At 37.6% G+C, this 13989-nt stretch overlaps 1 long non-coding RNA gene across 4 annotated transcripts in view; it reads left to right on the top strand.

Annotated features, from left to right (window-relative positions):
• Positions 1-13435, top strand: part of LOC141373092 (uncharacterized) — a 121254-nt gene extending 107819 nt beyond the window's left edge. For 3 of the 4 annotated variants that reach the window (XR_012378724.1, XR_012378725.1, XR_012378722.1), the window contains 2 exons: positions 9145-9266; positions 13107-13435. This is a non-coding gene — a long non-coding RNA (uncharacterized lncRNA). Of the gene's footprint in view, positions 1-9144; positions 9267-10648; positions 11133-13106 lie in introns of those variants that run through there. The other variant, XR_012378723.1, reaches the window with a different exon arrangement.
• Positions 13436-13989: the final 554 nt, after the last annotated feature.

Raw genomic sequence — 13989 nt, 5'->3', positions numbered from 1 at the left:
TAATGAGTCTCAAGTGTGTGCTGGGCATTGGAATTATTAGAAGATAATGAAGCAAATAGTAACAACAACAAGACAAACTCCCCAGGTGATGCTAAAGTGCAGTCAGGGAAGAGATGCACATTTTCATGTGTTATCAAAACATTACTTAGATTTAAGGAATCAATTTTTATGACCTTTAATATGTATTTTATTTTTCTATGTGAAATTCTGTGCATAGATTATTTGGTCTAATTTATCTGAATACAGACTTGTGTTATCCGTGATAAATGTAGATAATGTGCTTGGTGATATCTCTTCTACAATCACGGTTTGCTATAACTGCTTTTTAGGGCAAATGAATCAATCAGACTTTATGGAGGGAAAGGTGGACTGAGAGCATAAGTAGAAAAAAGGTGGTCAGATTTCATGTGTCATTAAATGATTCAAATCATTATTTAACAAAAATAATTAGTTCTTGGCAGATAATGATAGTTTTTCCTCAATATCCATTCTACCTTCTTCTTTAATCATAGAACTTCCAAATGCTAGCTGGGAACATAATTTCCCAGGATAAAGATGAAATTCCCTAATCTCTTTCACAGCTGGTATGGCCATATAATTAAATTCTAGCCAAAGTGCTTGAACAGAGTGGTATAGGCATCTTCCAGTAAGGATCCTTAAAGGGAGGGAGAATACACTTCTGCCCTTTTCTTTTCCCTTCTGGACACGTTGCTAGAGCTGAGGCAGCCAGCCATCTTGATCCACAGGGTCTCTGCCATGTGGCAAGAATAGCGGAGATCCCACGGATTGTGGAGCCATCATACTTTGTCTATCTGAGAGAGAGTAAATTACTTCTTGCTTCAGCCACTGTTATTTTGTGTTTTCTGTCTCCTTAAGCTCAAACCAAATTCATTGCCCATTCTGAATTATAGTTGGATGTGTCACTGTTGATTAGGAGAGAAGCATAGTAAACAGAGGGTCTGACTAAGTCTCTAACTGTATTCTGAAAATATTAGGGACTAAGAAAGCCCATTTGATGCTGCTGATACTTTTTCGGAGTATCGATTCTTCATCCATTCTCTGGTCTGTTTTAACTATATTTTGGCTTCTCTAGTTGTTTTAATATTTCCTCTTTCCATTTCGATGAGTTCTAACCAAGGTTGGCAAGACCAAGAGGCAAAAGAAGTGATAAAACCTGCTATCTCAAGTAGGTGAAATTGCTTCCCCAAGGTCTCAGATACCACTTCCTCAAGGCCCACAACCTGTCATATGGGTTCTAAGCATAGTGTGTCTCAAGAATAAAATTAGTAATCGAATGGGTTAGTCCTGAAGACTAACAGAGATTATTTTTCAAACTAGATCCAGCATGCGAGTTCCTGAATGGGAGTAAACACTGAGATTTTGGTCTGTGACATCGACTGCACAGTGGCTTTGATAAATTAAGAACCGTGTCTTGAAACCAAAAGTATATATGTAGGGACCAACATCAAACTCAGCTAAAGGATATTGAAATTACCTAGCCACTATATGTCTGGATTAGTCAAATGATAGTGCATAATCAGGTCAAAACCAGGCACTCACTGTCACTGCACAGAAATCAAATGGCTGTGACCTGTGTAAGGAGGTACTACCAGTGAGAGAGAGGGAATGTGGTCTTTCATACCGTTTGGGTACTTATTCAAGCTATTTGCCTACTCACCCCCACCAGCCACCATGGGACTCGGTACATGTCATATGCTCAATTAGTGTAGAAACACTCGATGAATTAATGTATTAGAGAAAATGTTAGTCTCAGAATTTAGAAAGAGGTTGAAATCAACAGTGTTCAACATGAACAAAAAATGCATTAAGGGTTAAGAAGAATAGGTTATATAAGAAATTGAAAGATTTCACAGTTTGGAGAAAGGAAGTTGAAGACAGGATAATGCTTTCAAAGTATCTGTTGACGTGAAGCCCCAAACAAAATAGTATGATTTAAGATACATTGCAGACTTCCTGCTTTACACAGAATAAGGTAAATGGGAAGACTGCAGATGGTGGCAGAAAGAAAATAAGAAAAGGATTTTACGGATTGATTCTTGAAACTTAAAGTGATTAATCAAATTATTTCAATAACAAATGATTCACAGTATTTTTTAAAAAGATTTTATTTATTTATTTGACAGAGAGATAGAGAGCCCAAGTAGGTAGAGAGAGAGAGGGAGACGCAGGCCTTCCGCTGAGCAGGGAGCCCGATGTGGGACTCGATCCCAGGACTCCAGGATCATGACCTGAGCCGAAGGCAGCCGCTTCGCCGACTGAGCCGCCCAGGCGGCCCGAGTCACAGTATTTTGACTGACTCAAATGTGTGGCTGACATAAACAGTTTATCACAGAGAATAGTTAGTAGCAGAAACTATTTCACTGAATTCACTAGCTACGTCTAGCTCAAGTGTTACAAATACACAGGAAACTGCAAAATTCCTCTAATTTTTAGGTACTAAAAGTCAGAGTAACGATTAATTAGATTGGGAATTTGTCTCTGTAGTAAAAGATGATCTTGACAATAGAGGGAAATAATGGAGTTTCTATTCTAAGAAACATTCTCCCCAAAGCAATCTTGCCTTTACTGGGACTGGGTAAGCAAATTTTGAAGGTATTCCCTTTAGATTCCTAAAGAATAGTGAACTCGTGAAAATGAAGAAATCTCAGTTTTAAACCCTCAAATAAGGAAGAGATAAGGGTAATAGGCTTGATGAAATGCAGACTCATTAACGGCACCTTCAGTTTTATTTTACTGAAGGGAAGGGAAGGGAAGATTTTCTTGCCTGTGTCTACCCAGGCACAGAGAACAAAATACATTGAGTCGATTGTGTGAGTCCTATATATTTGAAAACCTGTTTGGGGGCCACAAATTAGTTGGACTGCCACTCAGATCCTCTGCATACTCTCCCTCTTAAAATTTTATTTCCCGGGGCGCCTGGGTGGCTCAGTCATTAAGCGTCTGCCTTCAGCTCAGGTCATGATCCCAGGGTCCTGAGATCGAGCGCCGCATCAGGCTCCCTGCTCAGCGGGAAGCCTGCTTCTCCCTCTCCCACTCGCCCTGCTTGTGTTCCCTCTCTCGCTGTCTCTCTCTCTCTCTCTCTCTCTCTGTGTCAAATAAATAAATAAAATCTTTAAAAAAATTTATTTCTCTGTGTAATTGAAGACTATAAATAATGACAACAAGCTGATTTATTTGTTTTTCAAAAGAGGCAAAATCAATGATCATGTTCTGCAGTAGTAGATGTGAATTGATGAGTAACTATCTGGTGGATTTGCTTCACCTGAACAATTGAATGGGATGACAACATCTTAGCACTTTTCTCTCCTTTTTAAATCCAGATGATAGAAGTCTCTCTCAGGTCTAAGCAAAGTCACAGACACTACCCTCTCCCCTCTTTTTTTAAACTCAAATGATACGGGTCTTTCTCAACTCATCGTTATACATTACCCGCATTGTCAGGCTATATGCAGAAACTTTCCTTCACAGGTATTTCAAACTTGTTTGTTAAAGATCATTTGTAAGGCTTGCTTTCCTCATTGAAGAGTCTAAATAATTTGTAGAATTTTCAGATATGGTCTAAGCAATCAATTATTCCCATTCTTTACATCTTAATATAGTTTTAGAATAAGCTGGACAATTTTCTTCATATCCAACTTTACTGAAACAAGAAAAGTAAAAACATACCATGAAGCTTGACTAAGGATACAGAGATTTAAAATTCACGGTAGGCCATCACTAGCCTTAAAAATGGTTTAGGTGCATATAGCTCCCTGTACCTAGACAATAATTGTGGGAACTTGAATGGTGATGTTGTTATGGCAATAGAATTACTCATAACTGGAAGTCCATTAGAGATGATCTATTTCAAGCTCTCATTCTATTTAAGATTAATTAAAAGTAATAATTATATTAGTATATCATATTACAAAAATTTTGAGGAGCACAGAGAAGTATAAAGAAGAAAACACCAAAGAAGTCTCACCGTGTTTGAGATTCTTTCTCCCTCTCCCTCTGCTCCTCCCCCACCTCTCTCTCTCTCCGAAATAAATAAATAAATCTTAAAAAAAACCTACAAATTTTACTGCAAGGTTATTACTGCTATATTGAAAAAACTATTGATTTTTTGGTATTTCTCTTATGTGTATCCACTTTGCTGAACTTCGTAATGAATTAGAGGTTTTTCAGCTTATTTATGTAGATTTTCTAGATATACAGCCACATTTGTCATTAATAATGACATTATTGTCTCTTCCTAATTATTGCCATCTTTTTTTAAATTCACAGTAGCATCCAGAACAATGCTAAAAAAGAGTGATGATTATACCCTTCCTTTAATGAGATTGACTCTCATTGACTTAATAATGGCAATGGCTTTCGGTATGAAATTGTTGCTGGGTCTCATGTTTTTAATTCCTAGATTTTTTAAAGCTTATAAAATCAAGAAAAATGGCTAAACTTTATTAAATATTTTTATTTAATTTGCCCAAATTGAGGCAACCACAAGGTTTCCCGCATTTGAGTTAACATAATTTCAATGCTAAAACCTTTATTAAAGCATCCAGGCATTTGTTCTTGATTATAGTGGATTAGAAATTTGCTAGTATTTCAGTTAGGACTTTCATATATACATACAGAAATATATGAGAATGATCTCTAGTCTCTGTTTTGTTCATTATCAGACTTTGATGATTAGGATTATAGTGGATTCATAAGTTGCTCATCTTATTTTTTTTCCTAAGTGTTGAAAGGGCATATAAATGTGTAGAATGGTTTAGGATGTTAAGCTCTGAAATAATTTGCCATGTGCCCAGAGATGTATTTGGAAGTGGTCTTTTCCCCATGAATTCTTTGTTTATAGATATATTTTCATTTTCTATTTCCTTGTAATTGATTTTGACTATTTCATATTGCTCCAGGGCAATGTCCCTTTCTTTGAAATATATCAAATAGTTAACATGAAGTGATACAAAGTATTCCATATTAAAAGTTATTTTAACTTTTTCTTTACTAATTTTGATTTTTTTTCTTAATTGGGTATTTCTGTTATTTAATTTGTTCCCTAAGAAGCAATCTCCATATTAGTACATATTAATATAAAATTTTCCTGCAATTATTTTTAAATTCCTTTCTATGATACACAAATATATTATATTCTGGTTATCATAATTTTAATATTTTAATAACTACTTAAGTTATATTAATTTCTTCATTTAAAAAATGTAACATTCTAAGCTTTTAAATATTTTGTGGTGTTCTCATAATTTTATTTTACAGTGTTTTTCTCTCTTTTTTGTCTGTTAAATATTTGAATAGTTTTTTAGTACCCAAGGAATTTTTTGTATTACATGAACAAATTAATTTATAATATAGTTTAATAATCAGAAAATCTGGCTTCTATAACTTCTGCCTTTTAAACTACGGGATAGATTTTTTTGGCCACGTTTAAGATCAATTTGCCAAATTTCTATTGATGATTTTTTTTTTAAAGATTTATTTATTTATTTCAGAGAGAGAGTGTGTGAGTGGGGGGAGGGGCAGAGGGAGAAGGAAAGAGAGAATCCCAAGAAGACACTGTGCAGAGCACGACATGGGGCTTGATCTCAGGACCCTGAGATCATGACCTGAGCTGAAACCAAGAGTCAGACCCTCCAACAGACTGAGCCACATATGTGCCCCTAATATAAAATTTTTAAGTCACTAATAAGCTGATATGCTTGATAACTCTTTGTTTTCTGCTTCTCCTTTTTACATTCTTGTCTATCTTGTAGAACTTGAAATGTTAAATGAATTAATGGCATGGTTCCTGGCATATCATAAACTCTCAGTAACCATATAGAGGGGACAACACATAGTAATGGGTCAACGTTAACTCTGAAGCCCAACTCTCTAAGTTAAAATACTGGCTCTATCACTATTTGTCACTGAATGAATTATTATAGCTTTCTAACCTTCAATTTCGTTCCTTAAAAAATGGCAAAAATAATAGAATTACTTTATAGAATAGTTGTAAGGAATAATGAGGGAAAAAAAAGCAAGTATGTATAGCACCCGGCATAGAGTGAATTAAATTAATATTAGTTATTTTTATTCTTTGCAGATTCTTGAATTTTCCTTTTTTGTTCTGTAATGATTTGGAAAACAGGTGTGCAACCTGTTCTTAATGTCAGTAATGATTATCTTTTAAGTTTTTCGAAAACACACTCTAATGTCAATTTTTCTAACTGTCAATGAACAGCAATATAATAACTTCTTACTCTGATCTATGTAAAGCTAAACTCAGCATGCTTTCAGCAAACTTTTACATTTTTTACCATTTTCTTAATAAATCTGAAATTTATTGGTACATATTATTAATGGCAAAGTACAGGATTTTAAAAAATTTTTTGCTTTATTTTATAGAAGATAATTTTTAAATTTTATGTTAATTTTATCTCATTTACCAAAAAAAAAAAAAATGCTTAGACATGTAACTACTCAATTTTTTTTCAGTGTTCATTCTCAGATTTTTCTTTATGCTGTCCTGAATATTTTTGGCCCTTTCATTTTGATTAAATTCTTGGTCATCTATAATATATGTTTTTTAGGCAATGTACATGAAAACTATTTTTTCATTTTCCTAGCATATGTCTGAAAAAATGTTTCCTTCCATTTGTAAATAAATGAGCTATTTTGATGTAGGAAAGTCTCTGATTTCTTATCCAATTCTATAGACCTAGATCCATTTTCTCCTGGAATCTAGTCTGATGGAGGAGACATATGAGGCTAATATGGTATCTCTTCTCTTGCTGAAAACCAGGAATTTTGTTCTTGACCTCTGAAATTTAACAGTTTTCTCAAGTTTTATATTGTCTTCCTGGAATGAGGTGAATCCTTTTGATCTACAGAGGTAGTGTTTTTTTTTTTTTTTCAGCTCAGGGAATTTCTCTTTAATTTCTAAAAAAATATATATATTTTAGTTTCTTTTGCTCCTTTTGCCACTTTCCCTCCATTGTATCACCTACTCCTAATCTTTTTATCTTTTCCTTTGCATTCTAGGTAACTTTAGTTTTTCCTTAAGTAGGAGCTAAATATGTGTAGATTCTTCTTTTTAAAGATGGCTGCCTTTGGGGGGGTGGGGGGATGGGTTAGCCTGGTGATGGGTATTAAAGAGGGCATGTTCTGCGTGGAGCACTGGGTGTTATGCCCAAACAGTGAATCATGGAACACTACATCACAGACTAATGATGCAATGTATGGTGATTAACATAACAATAAAAAAATTTAAAGGGGGAAAAAGATGGCTGCCTTTGGATTTTAATTCTGCCCTTGTGGTTTTAGGGAGGGTCTACAACTTTTCTTACCTCAGATTAAATCTCAGCCTTTGTCTTCTTGTCTTACCTTGGTCTCTTTTTAGGGCAGTCTATTCTATATCATTATTTTTTCAGTGGAATCTATGATTTCTTGCTTATCTCTGCAAACAAGGAAAACATTTTTCTAAAAATTCTTCCTTTAATTAAAGCAAATCGTTTTCAGAGATTTGATTCTCTGAAGTCTTTAAGACTTTAGGCCATAGAATAATCATTCATAAGGAAAATGAGGATTTATTGTGTCTTCATCTAGATTTAGGAGACATAGGTCTAGTTTCAGTTTTTGCCAACAGATAGAATACAAAGTCTTCCTTTAACTGTGCTCCGTGTCCACTTAGTTGCCTTGTTGAAAACCTATCTCAGACCAAAACCAGGGTCTGGTATCTTGAAAACAGAAATTATCCAGTAATATTCTCCTAGACTAGGATGAGATTTTCTCCTCCCCTGCAGCTTAAGTGATTTGCCTGTGGGATTGAGAAACTCTATCCCCAGATCACCTGTGGCTGTCCATGATTCTTTTCTAATCAGAAACATTTATATGAAAAATTGGAATTTCTGTCATATTCAGAAACCAGAGTTTCCCTGTCTCTGCCTTTATGTGCACATCCCAAAATGTAATAAATTTGGGAGGCTGAATATAGAAAAAGAAAATGGCCAGACCATGTATAAAAGATCTGTAGCAACCAGCCCAAGAAAGCAATCCATTATCCAGAGTATCCAGTCCAGGAAGCCAGCATTCTAGCTATAAGTCAAACCTAACCGAAGTTCCACCACTATCTCTAGCAACCATGCAATAACCTTTGTAACAGTTGGCCCCAAATGGCCAGGGCTTAATTAATAACTGATGGCTTCCTTAATTTTTTAACTCACTTCCAACTTGGGACCAATCAGAGAAAGCCAAATGTGCACCCTAGCCAATCACATCCGTCACCCCAGTTCTAGTTAGCCTGTCCCCAGCTTCCTCAGGCCAGCAGCCTCCAATCAGGGCACCCCTGGAACCTTCCCTTTGAACTCTGTCAAGCTCTCCCATCCTCTGCTTGCCTTTGAGTCTCTGCCAAACCCAAGTGATGGTGGCTCCCTCTCTCATTATAGCAAGCTCTAAATAAGTAGCCTTTGCCTGTTCTCATCTGACAGTCTTCTTCTATTTCCCAAAATGATACTGTCTTCTTGGTCATTAGGTTTTTGAAATTCTAGGTCTCTTAGAGTGTCTGTTAAATGAGTATGCTTATATGTGTGTAGAGGATATGGTGGTAGCCACATGGGGGGATATAACTTTCATAAAACTAGGTTGTGTGCACGGTAGGGTGAGGCAAGGTGGGTGGGAATGGATGCACTTATTTATTTATTTATCTATTTATCTATTTATTTATTTATGATTTTGCAGATCCTCTAACTCCAAGCAGGCAGTGAGATAGTGGGTATAAGGTTTGGTATTTTCCTACCATTGTCTGGGCATGACATTATGTTCTACTTTAGAGAACAACACATATGGAGGCCGGCAGTTTTGTTGATGAGTCTATCTCTATCCATTTTCTTTTCTTTTTTTAAATTTAAATTTAGTTAGCCAACTTATAGTACATCATTAGTTTCAGATGTGGTGTTCAACAAATTATCAGTTGTGTATAACACCCAGGGCTCATCACATCACGTGCCCTCCTTAATGCTCATCACCCAGTTACCCCATCCCTCCCCCCCCACCCCAGCAACCCTCAGTTTGTTTCCTGTGGTTAAGAGTCTCATGTTTTTTTTCCCCTCTCTGATGACTTCCTATTCTGTTTTCCCTCCCTTCCCCTAGGGTCTTCTGCTCTGCTTCCTATATTCCACATGTGAGTGAAACCATATGATAATTGTCTTTCTCTGATTGAGTTACTTCACTCACCATAATACCCTCCAGTTCCATCCATGTCAGTGTAAATGGTAAGTATTCATTCTTTCTGATGGCTGAGTAATATTCCATTGTGTGTGTGTATATATATATATATATATATATATATATATATATATATATATACACATATACACATATATACAAATGTATATATACACATCTTCGTTATCCATTCATCTGTCAATGGACATCTTGGCTCTTTCCACAGTTTGGCTGTTGTGGACATTGTTGCAATGAACATTGGGGTGCGGGTGCCCCTTGGATCACTACATTTGTATCTTTGGGGTAAATACCTGGTGGTGTAACTATTGGGTCGTAAGGTAGCTCTATTTTTAACTTCTTGACCATTTTCTATATGTTAGAAGTTCCTCCCAAATCCACAAATGATTTGCTATTAGCCTTAATTTCCTGGAAGTATTGCATATTAAAAATTTTCCCATTTCTTTATAATTTTTTCAATGAGGGAAATTTGGAGAAGACCAGGAATTGCCACACAAATGCCATCTTAACCTGGAAATCAAGCTCAGTCTACCAATTTTAGAGATGTAGAAACTGGGGTTTGGACCTCTTGATTTGTTGTTGTCCATTATATCCTCTGCTCTAGGTTTTCACTTATTTTTCCATAGTTCATCAGAGTCTTCAGCCAATTCTTTGGAATTAATTTAGAAAAAGTCACTCCTCCACATAAATAGCTGTATAATCTTGGATGAGTTACTTAATCTTCTTAAGCCTCAATTTTGATAATAGGATTCTCAAGGCATTGAATATGTCAGAAACCATTTTAGGTAATTTTAAATGCATCATTATGTAGTATTGTTAATCCTCTCAAAAAACCTGATGAGGCAGAAACTGTTAGCATCCCTAATTTACAGATGAACAAACTAAGGTTCAGAAAGGTTCTGTTTGCTCAGGATCACATATCTAGTGAGTGGTGGAGCCAAGCACTCTTAATTATGACTCACTATTTAACCACAACATAGTTTTTTAATCTACTGTTTCTTTTGGTGCTAAAACATAGCTATACTTAAATTTAAGTGATGTTGTGGAATGAGGCCAGGTAGGTACAAATAAAAGGGGCCTCACCATATACTGGGTTCCCCAGAATTGAGAGTGTTCAATATTTCAGTCACCCTATAGGGCAAAGTGTCTGTGATGGGGGATGTAGGGCAGCAACATGGCCCCATGGGACCATTTAGGGGCACAGTTCTGAATGGTGGCATGACCTTGGGATACATTTAGTTCTGTGATTTCCTTAGGAATGTTTCATTCCAAAACAACTCTGAGGTTTGAGACATTTCCAACCACTCCGGGGAAGAATGTGGTAGGTCTGGGAGTTTGAGATTTCATCAAATCCAACATGGATAATCTTAGGGGCAAGATAGGCTTAGGAAGCAATTTATACTTTCCACAGAAGGCCCTGGAATCTTGCGACTTGCTGGAGTTTTGGAATGCAGTGAAGAGAGCCTGCTGGGACCATCTGTGAAGTGTTCAGAGGCCATAGTAAAGTGGCATAATTTGAAACAATTCCTCAGTGGGCTTTATTATTCCTTTGAGTTCCCTGCCTGTGCCTAGGGAATTCCCCATCTTCTGAGTATTTGTGGAGGAGAGACAGCCTCCCACTATAGAAGGAAAAATGCCAGACACACACTTTCCTATTTCCTTTTGCAGCTAGGAGTACTGAATCATGACTTCCTTGTGGAGAGTTAGGACCAGAGGCTCCATTTTCATGTGCGGTGGTTGGAGCAAGATCAGGGGTTCAGGTGGCAGCAGGTGGCACATTCACCGCCATTGGCAGGAACCACTTCTCCTGGCTGCTAAGTTGTGTAGCCACTGGGAACCAGAGGATGTTAGTGATCGTTCACCTCAAAGATCCACCACCGCATGCTGCACTTCCAACAGAGCCTGCACCACCCATGTGGGCTAGCTCGACCTTCATCCCGAATTTAGAGTTCGTCTTCTGCTTTTTCCCCTCAGCCCCGAGTCACTCTTTTTAGGCATCGCTTTTAGTTCATGACTGTAATCCTTGGTCTGAAGCCCTCTCGTTGTCCCCTATTTTATAGCTACCTCTCGAATTTCCTTTCTTAGTTCTTTTGTGGGTCTTTTCTGTCCATCCTGCAGGATACAGACTGATATGGAGGTGGTTTACTTAAAATTTTGTGTGGGTTTCAGAACTAGAAAAGCCTCAGTGACAGCACGGATGTGTTACCTCCAAGGCTGGGTTTCCCAATCTCAGCAATGCCCTCCGAGTGTCACTGGGGGACCAGACACAGGTGTGTGCAGGAAAATGCTCAGCCCAGTACCCAGCACACAGACCCTTCTAGAATGCTGGCTTTTGGAATGCAGAGTGTGGGAGGGAGAGGTGTTGGTCCCAGTCTGGGAGAGTCCCAGTTATACTTCCCTCTCTGGTTACCAGGTAGAGATCAGCTTCTACGTGGGTATGTCCTTAATTCATTCTGCTGACTTTTTGGGACTTGGAAATGCTGGGTTTTGAATCTGTTCCCTTCCCAACACCCTTTTTTAAGACAGAAGCACTCCAGCTGGGTGTTGTAGCCCATTCTTTTCAGGGTAAAACTATACATGGCAATTCTAAAGTGTGCCCAAACCAGTACGTTCAAGAAATAATAAACACACATAATGTTCAAAAGAGAATACAAATACACACAAGTGAAAGTGGCAACAGTTTGGGTAAGCTGATGTTCGCACCAAGAAGAACCCTCCTGGGACAGGAGGCTTTGAGACATTGGACATGCCCGTTTTCTTCTGGCATTCTTCTCTTGCTAGGAGATACACTATCCTGTGTCAGGGCAAAGCCCCTACACTAATCTAGTCATTTTGCTCTGATTCCTCCCTCTTCTCTCTCTCATCTTCTATGACCTGTTGTATATCTCTCCAAGCTTCCCTAAAGTGGGCTGAAGAGAACCTTTGGGGAGTGGGGCCTCTGGGATTCATTTTAAGTAATGTGAGTCTGCACCTCACTGGAAAATGTCCATTCCCTCTCTTTGTTTCTCCCCTCTCCTCTCCCAATTCCCACCTTGTCAAACTCACAACATGAGGGCCCAGGGGAGTCAGGGGTGCTGGAAGGAGAGGGCAAGCATTGCTTGAGGTACCGGGTCCAGGCCCTGTGCTCGCCATTTTACTCATAGACTTTGATTTCAATGCCTTTGTAATCTAACGAGAAAAGTATCATATCACTATTCTGTAGATGAGGAAACTGAAGCTCCAAGAGACTATGTAACTTGCTTACTGTCAAATAGCCAATAAATGGAGAACTGGGATCCAAACACCAATTGGTCTGATTCCAGATCAGGTGATCATTTCACTACCCCTGTTCTAGCTCCTGTAGTTCTAATTCTATTCAACAGACCCTATAAACAGTCTCTAAGTCTCTACTTGTCCCAGTTCAACAGGAAGAAGGATGGGAAAGGATTAAAATATGCTGGACTCGGAAGGTTCTAGAATACAAATGACAGTCCATCACTTTTTGTCAGGGGTGGATGTTCAAGTCTACCCCTGGGTGGTGGTGTTCACTACATAAATCTGGAAGGTCTTTCTGACTTTGTCCAGGGTGGTAAAGGTTTTCCAAGGCTTTCCCCTGCAGGAGCAAAGTGACGAGATTAAACTATTATCAGGTGAAACCACCTGCAGGCCCAATTTCAAAGTATTTTTGCCTTCAAATGACTTCTCTGGAGGAAAAGGGGCTATAAATCCCCCAAATAAATAATAATAAATGTTCTGGTCTGTGTGTGTATCACAGGGAGATTACTTTGGCATGCTGGACTTAGCAAATGAGAAATGTCAAAACAAATAAACTGCTTAATCCATATTGGATCATGACAAATTGATTTGGAAACCCTGTTTTCTCCTATGAGGTGCTGCTTCAGAGATGGATTGTTTCACATTTTTTTATACTGGCTTTGAGGCCTTTGACTCATGTTATTGAGAATAGAAAGGCAATTTAGAAGTTCTAGGAGGTATCTGACAAAATGCTTTAAAAAAAGTTTTTATCATCCTTTTCTTGAAGTGATATTTTATGTCACCTCCATACAGAGTCATGGTTACATCGACTTTTTATGCTGGGAAAAGTATCTATAACCATTTCTATCATCTTCCACTTATTATTAATTCATCCTGAATATCTATAAAGAAAGTTATCTGCTTTCAAATTATGCAGAATCCTAATGACTTTGGTAGCTATCATCATTCAATTACTGCTAAAGAGATTCTTAATAAATTATTGTATTTAAAACAAACTTGTAAGAAGCTATTTCTTTTCCTATCAAATTAAGACTCACAAGTTATAATTTATGGCCATACCTTCACTTATTTCCTTACGTTATTCTTAATCAGCCACTTTCTTATAAGCTTAATAATAATAATAGACAACAACATAAAACATACTGCTTTTGTGTCATCAGATCCCCATCTGAAACTCACACCCACACTCTAAGGTGGACACTGTTATTACCTGCATATTGGAGATGAGCAAACAGATTCAGTAACTTGCCCGAAGGTCATAGGTGATGAATGATAGCACCTGGATTTGAATGGAGGCGCCTGTGCTTTATTTCCTTGATACATGAAGGAGGAAAGCTCCAAATTCTCTCTTCAGAGTGCACAAACATTTTAGACAATTGTATTTCTTTTTACTTTGTTTGCCAATTTAACATAACGTCAGAGCATTACAAATACTTGGGATACGCATTTTTCAGGCATATATTGTTATTTCTTAGCAATGTTGTCACTACAAGGGCC

The sequence above is a fragment of the Callorhinus ursinus genome, unplaced genomic scaffold, assembly GCF_003265705.2.
Source record: "Callorhinus ursinus isolate GAN/ISIS: 27379988/994484 unplaced genomic scaffold, GSC_fseal_2.0 scaffold7, whole genome shotgun sequence".
Taxonomy (NCBI): domain Eukaryota; kingdom Metazoa; phylum Chordata; class Mammalia; order Carnivora; family Otariidae; genus Callorhinus; species Callorhinus ursinus.
The sequence above is the reverse complement of the archived record's forward strand: the minus strand, read 5'-3'. Positions and strand labels throughout refer to the sequence as shown.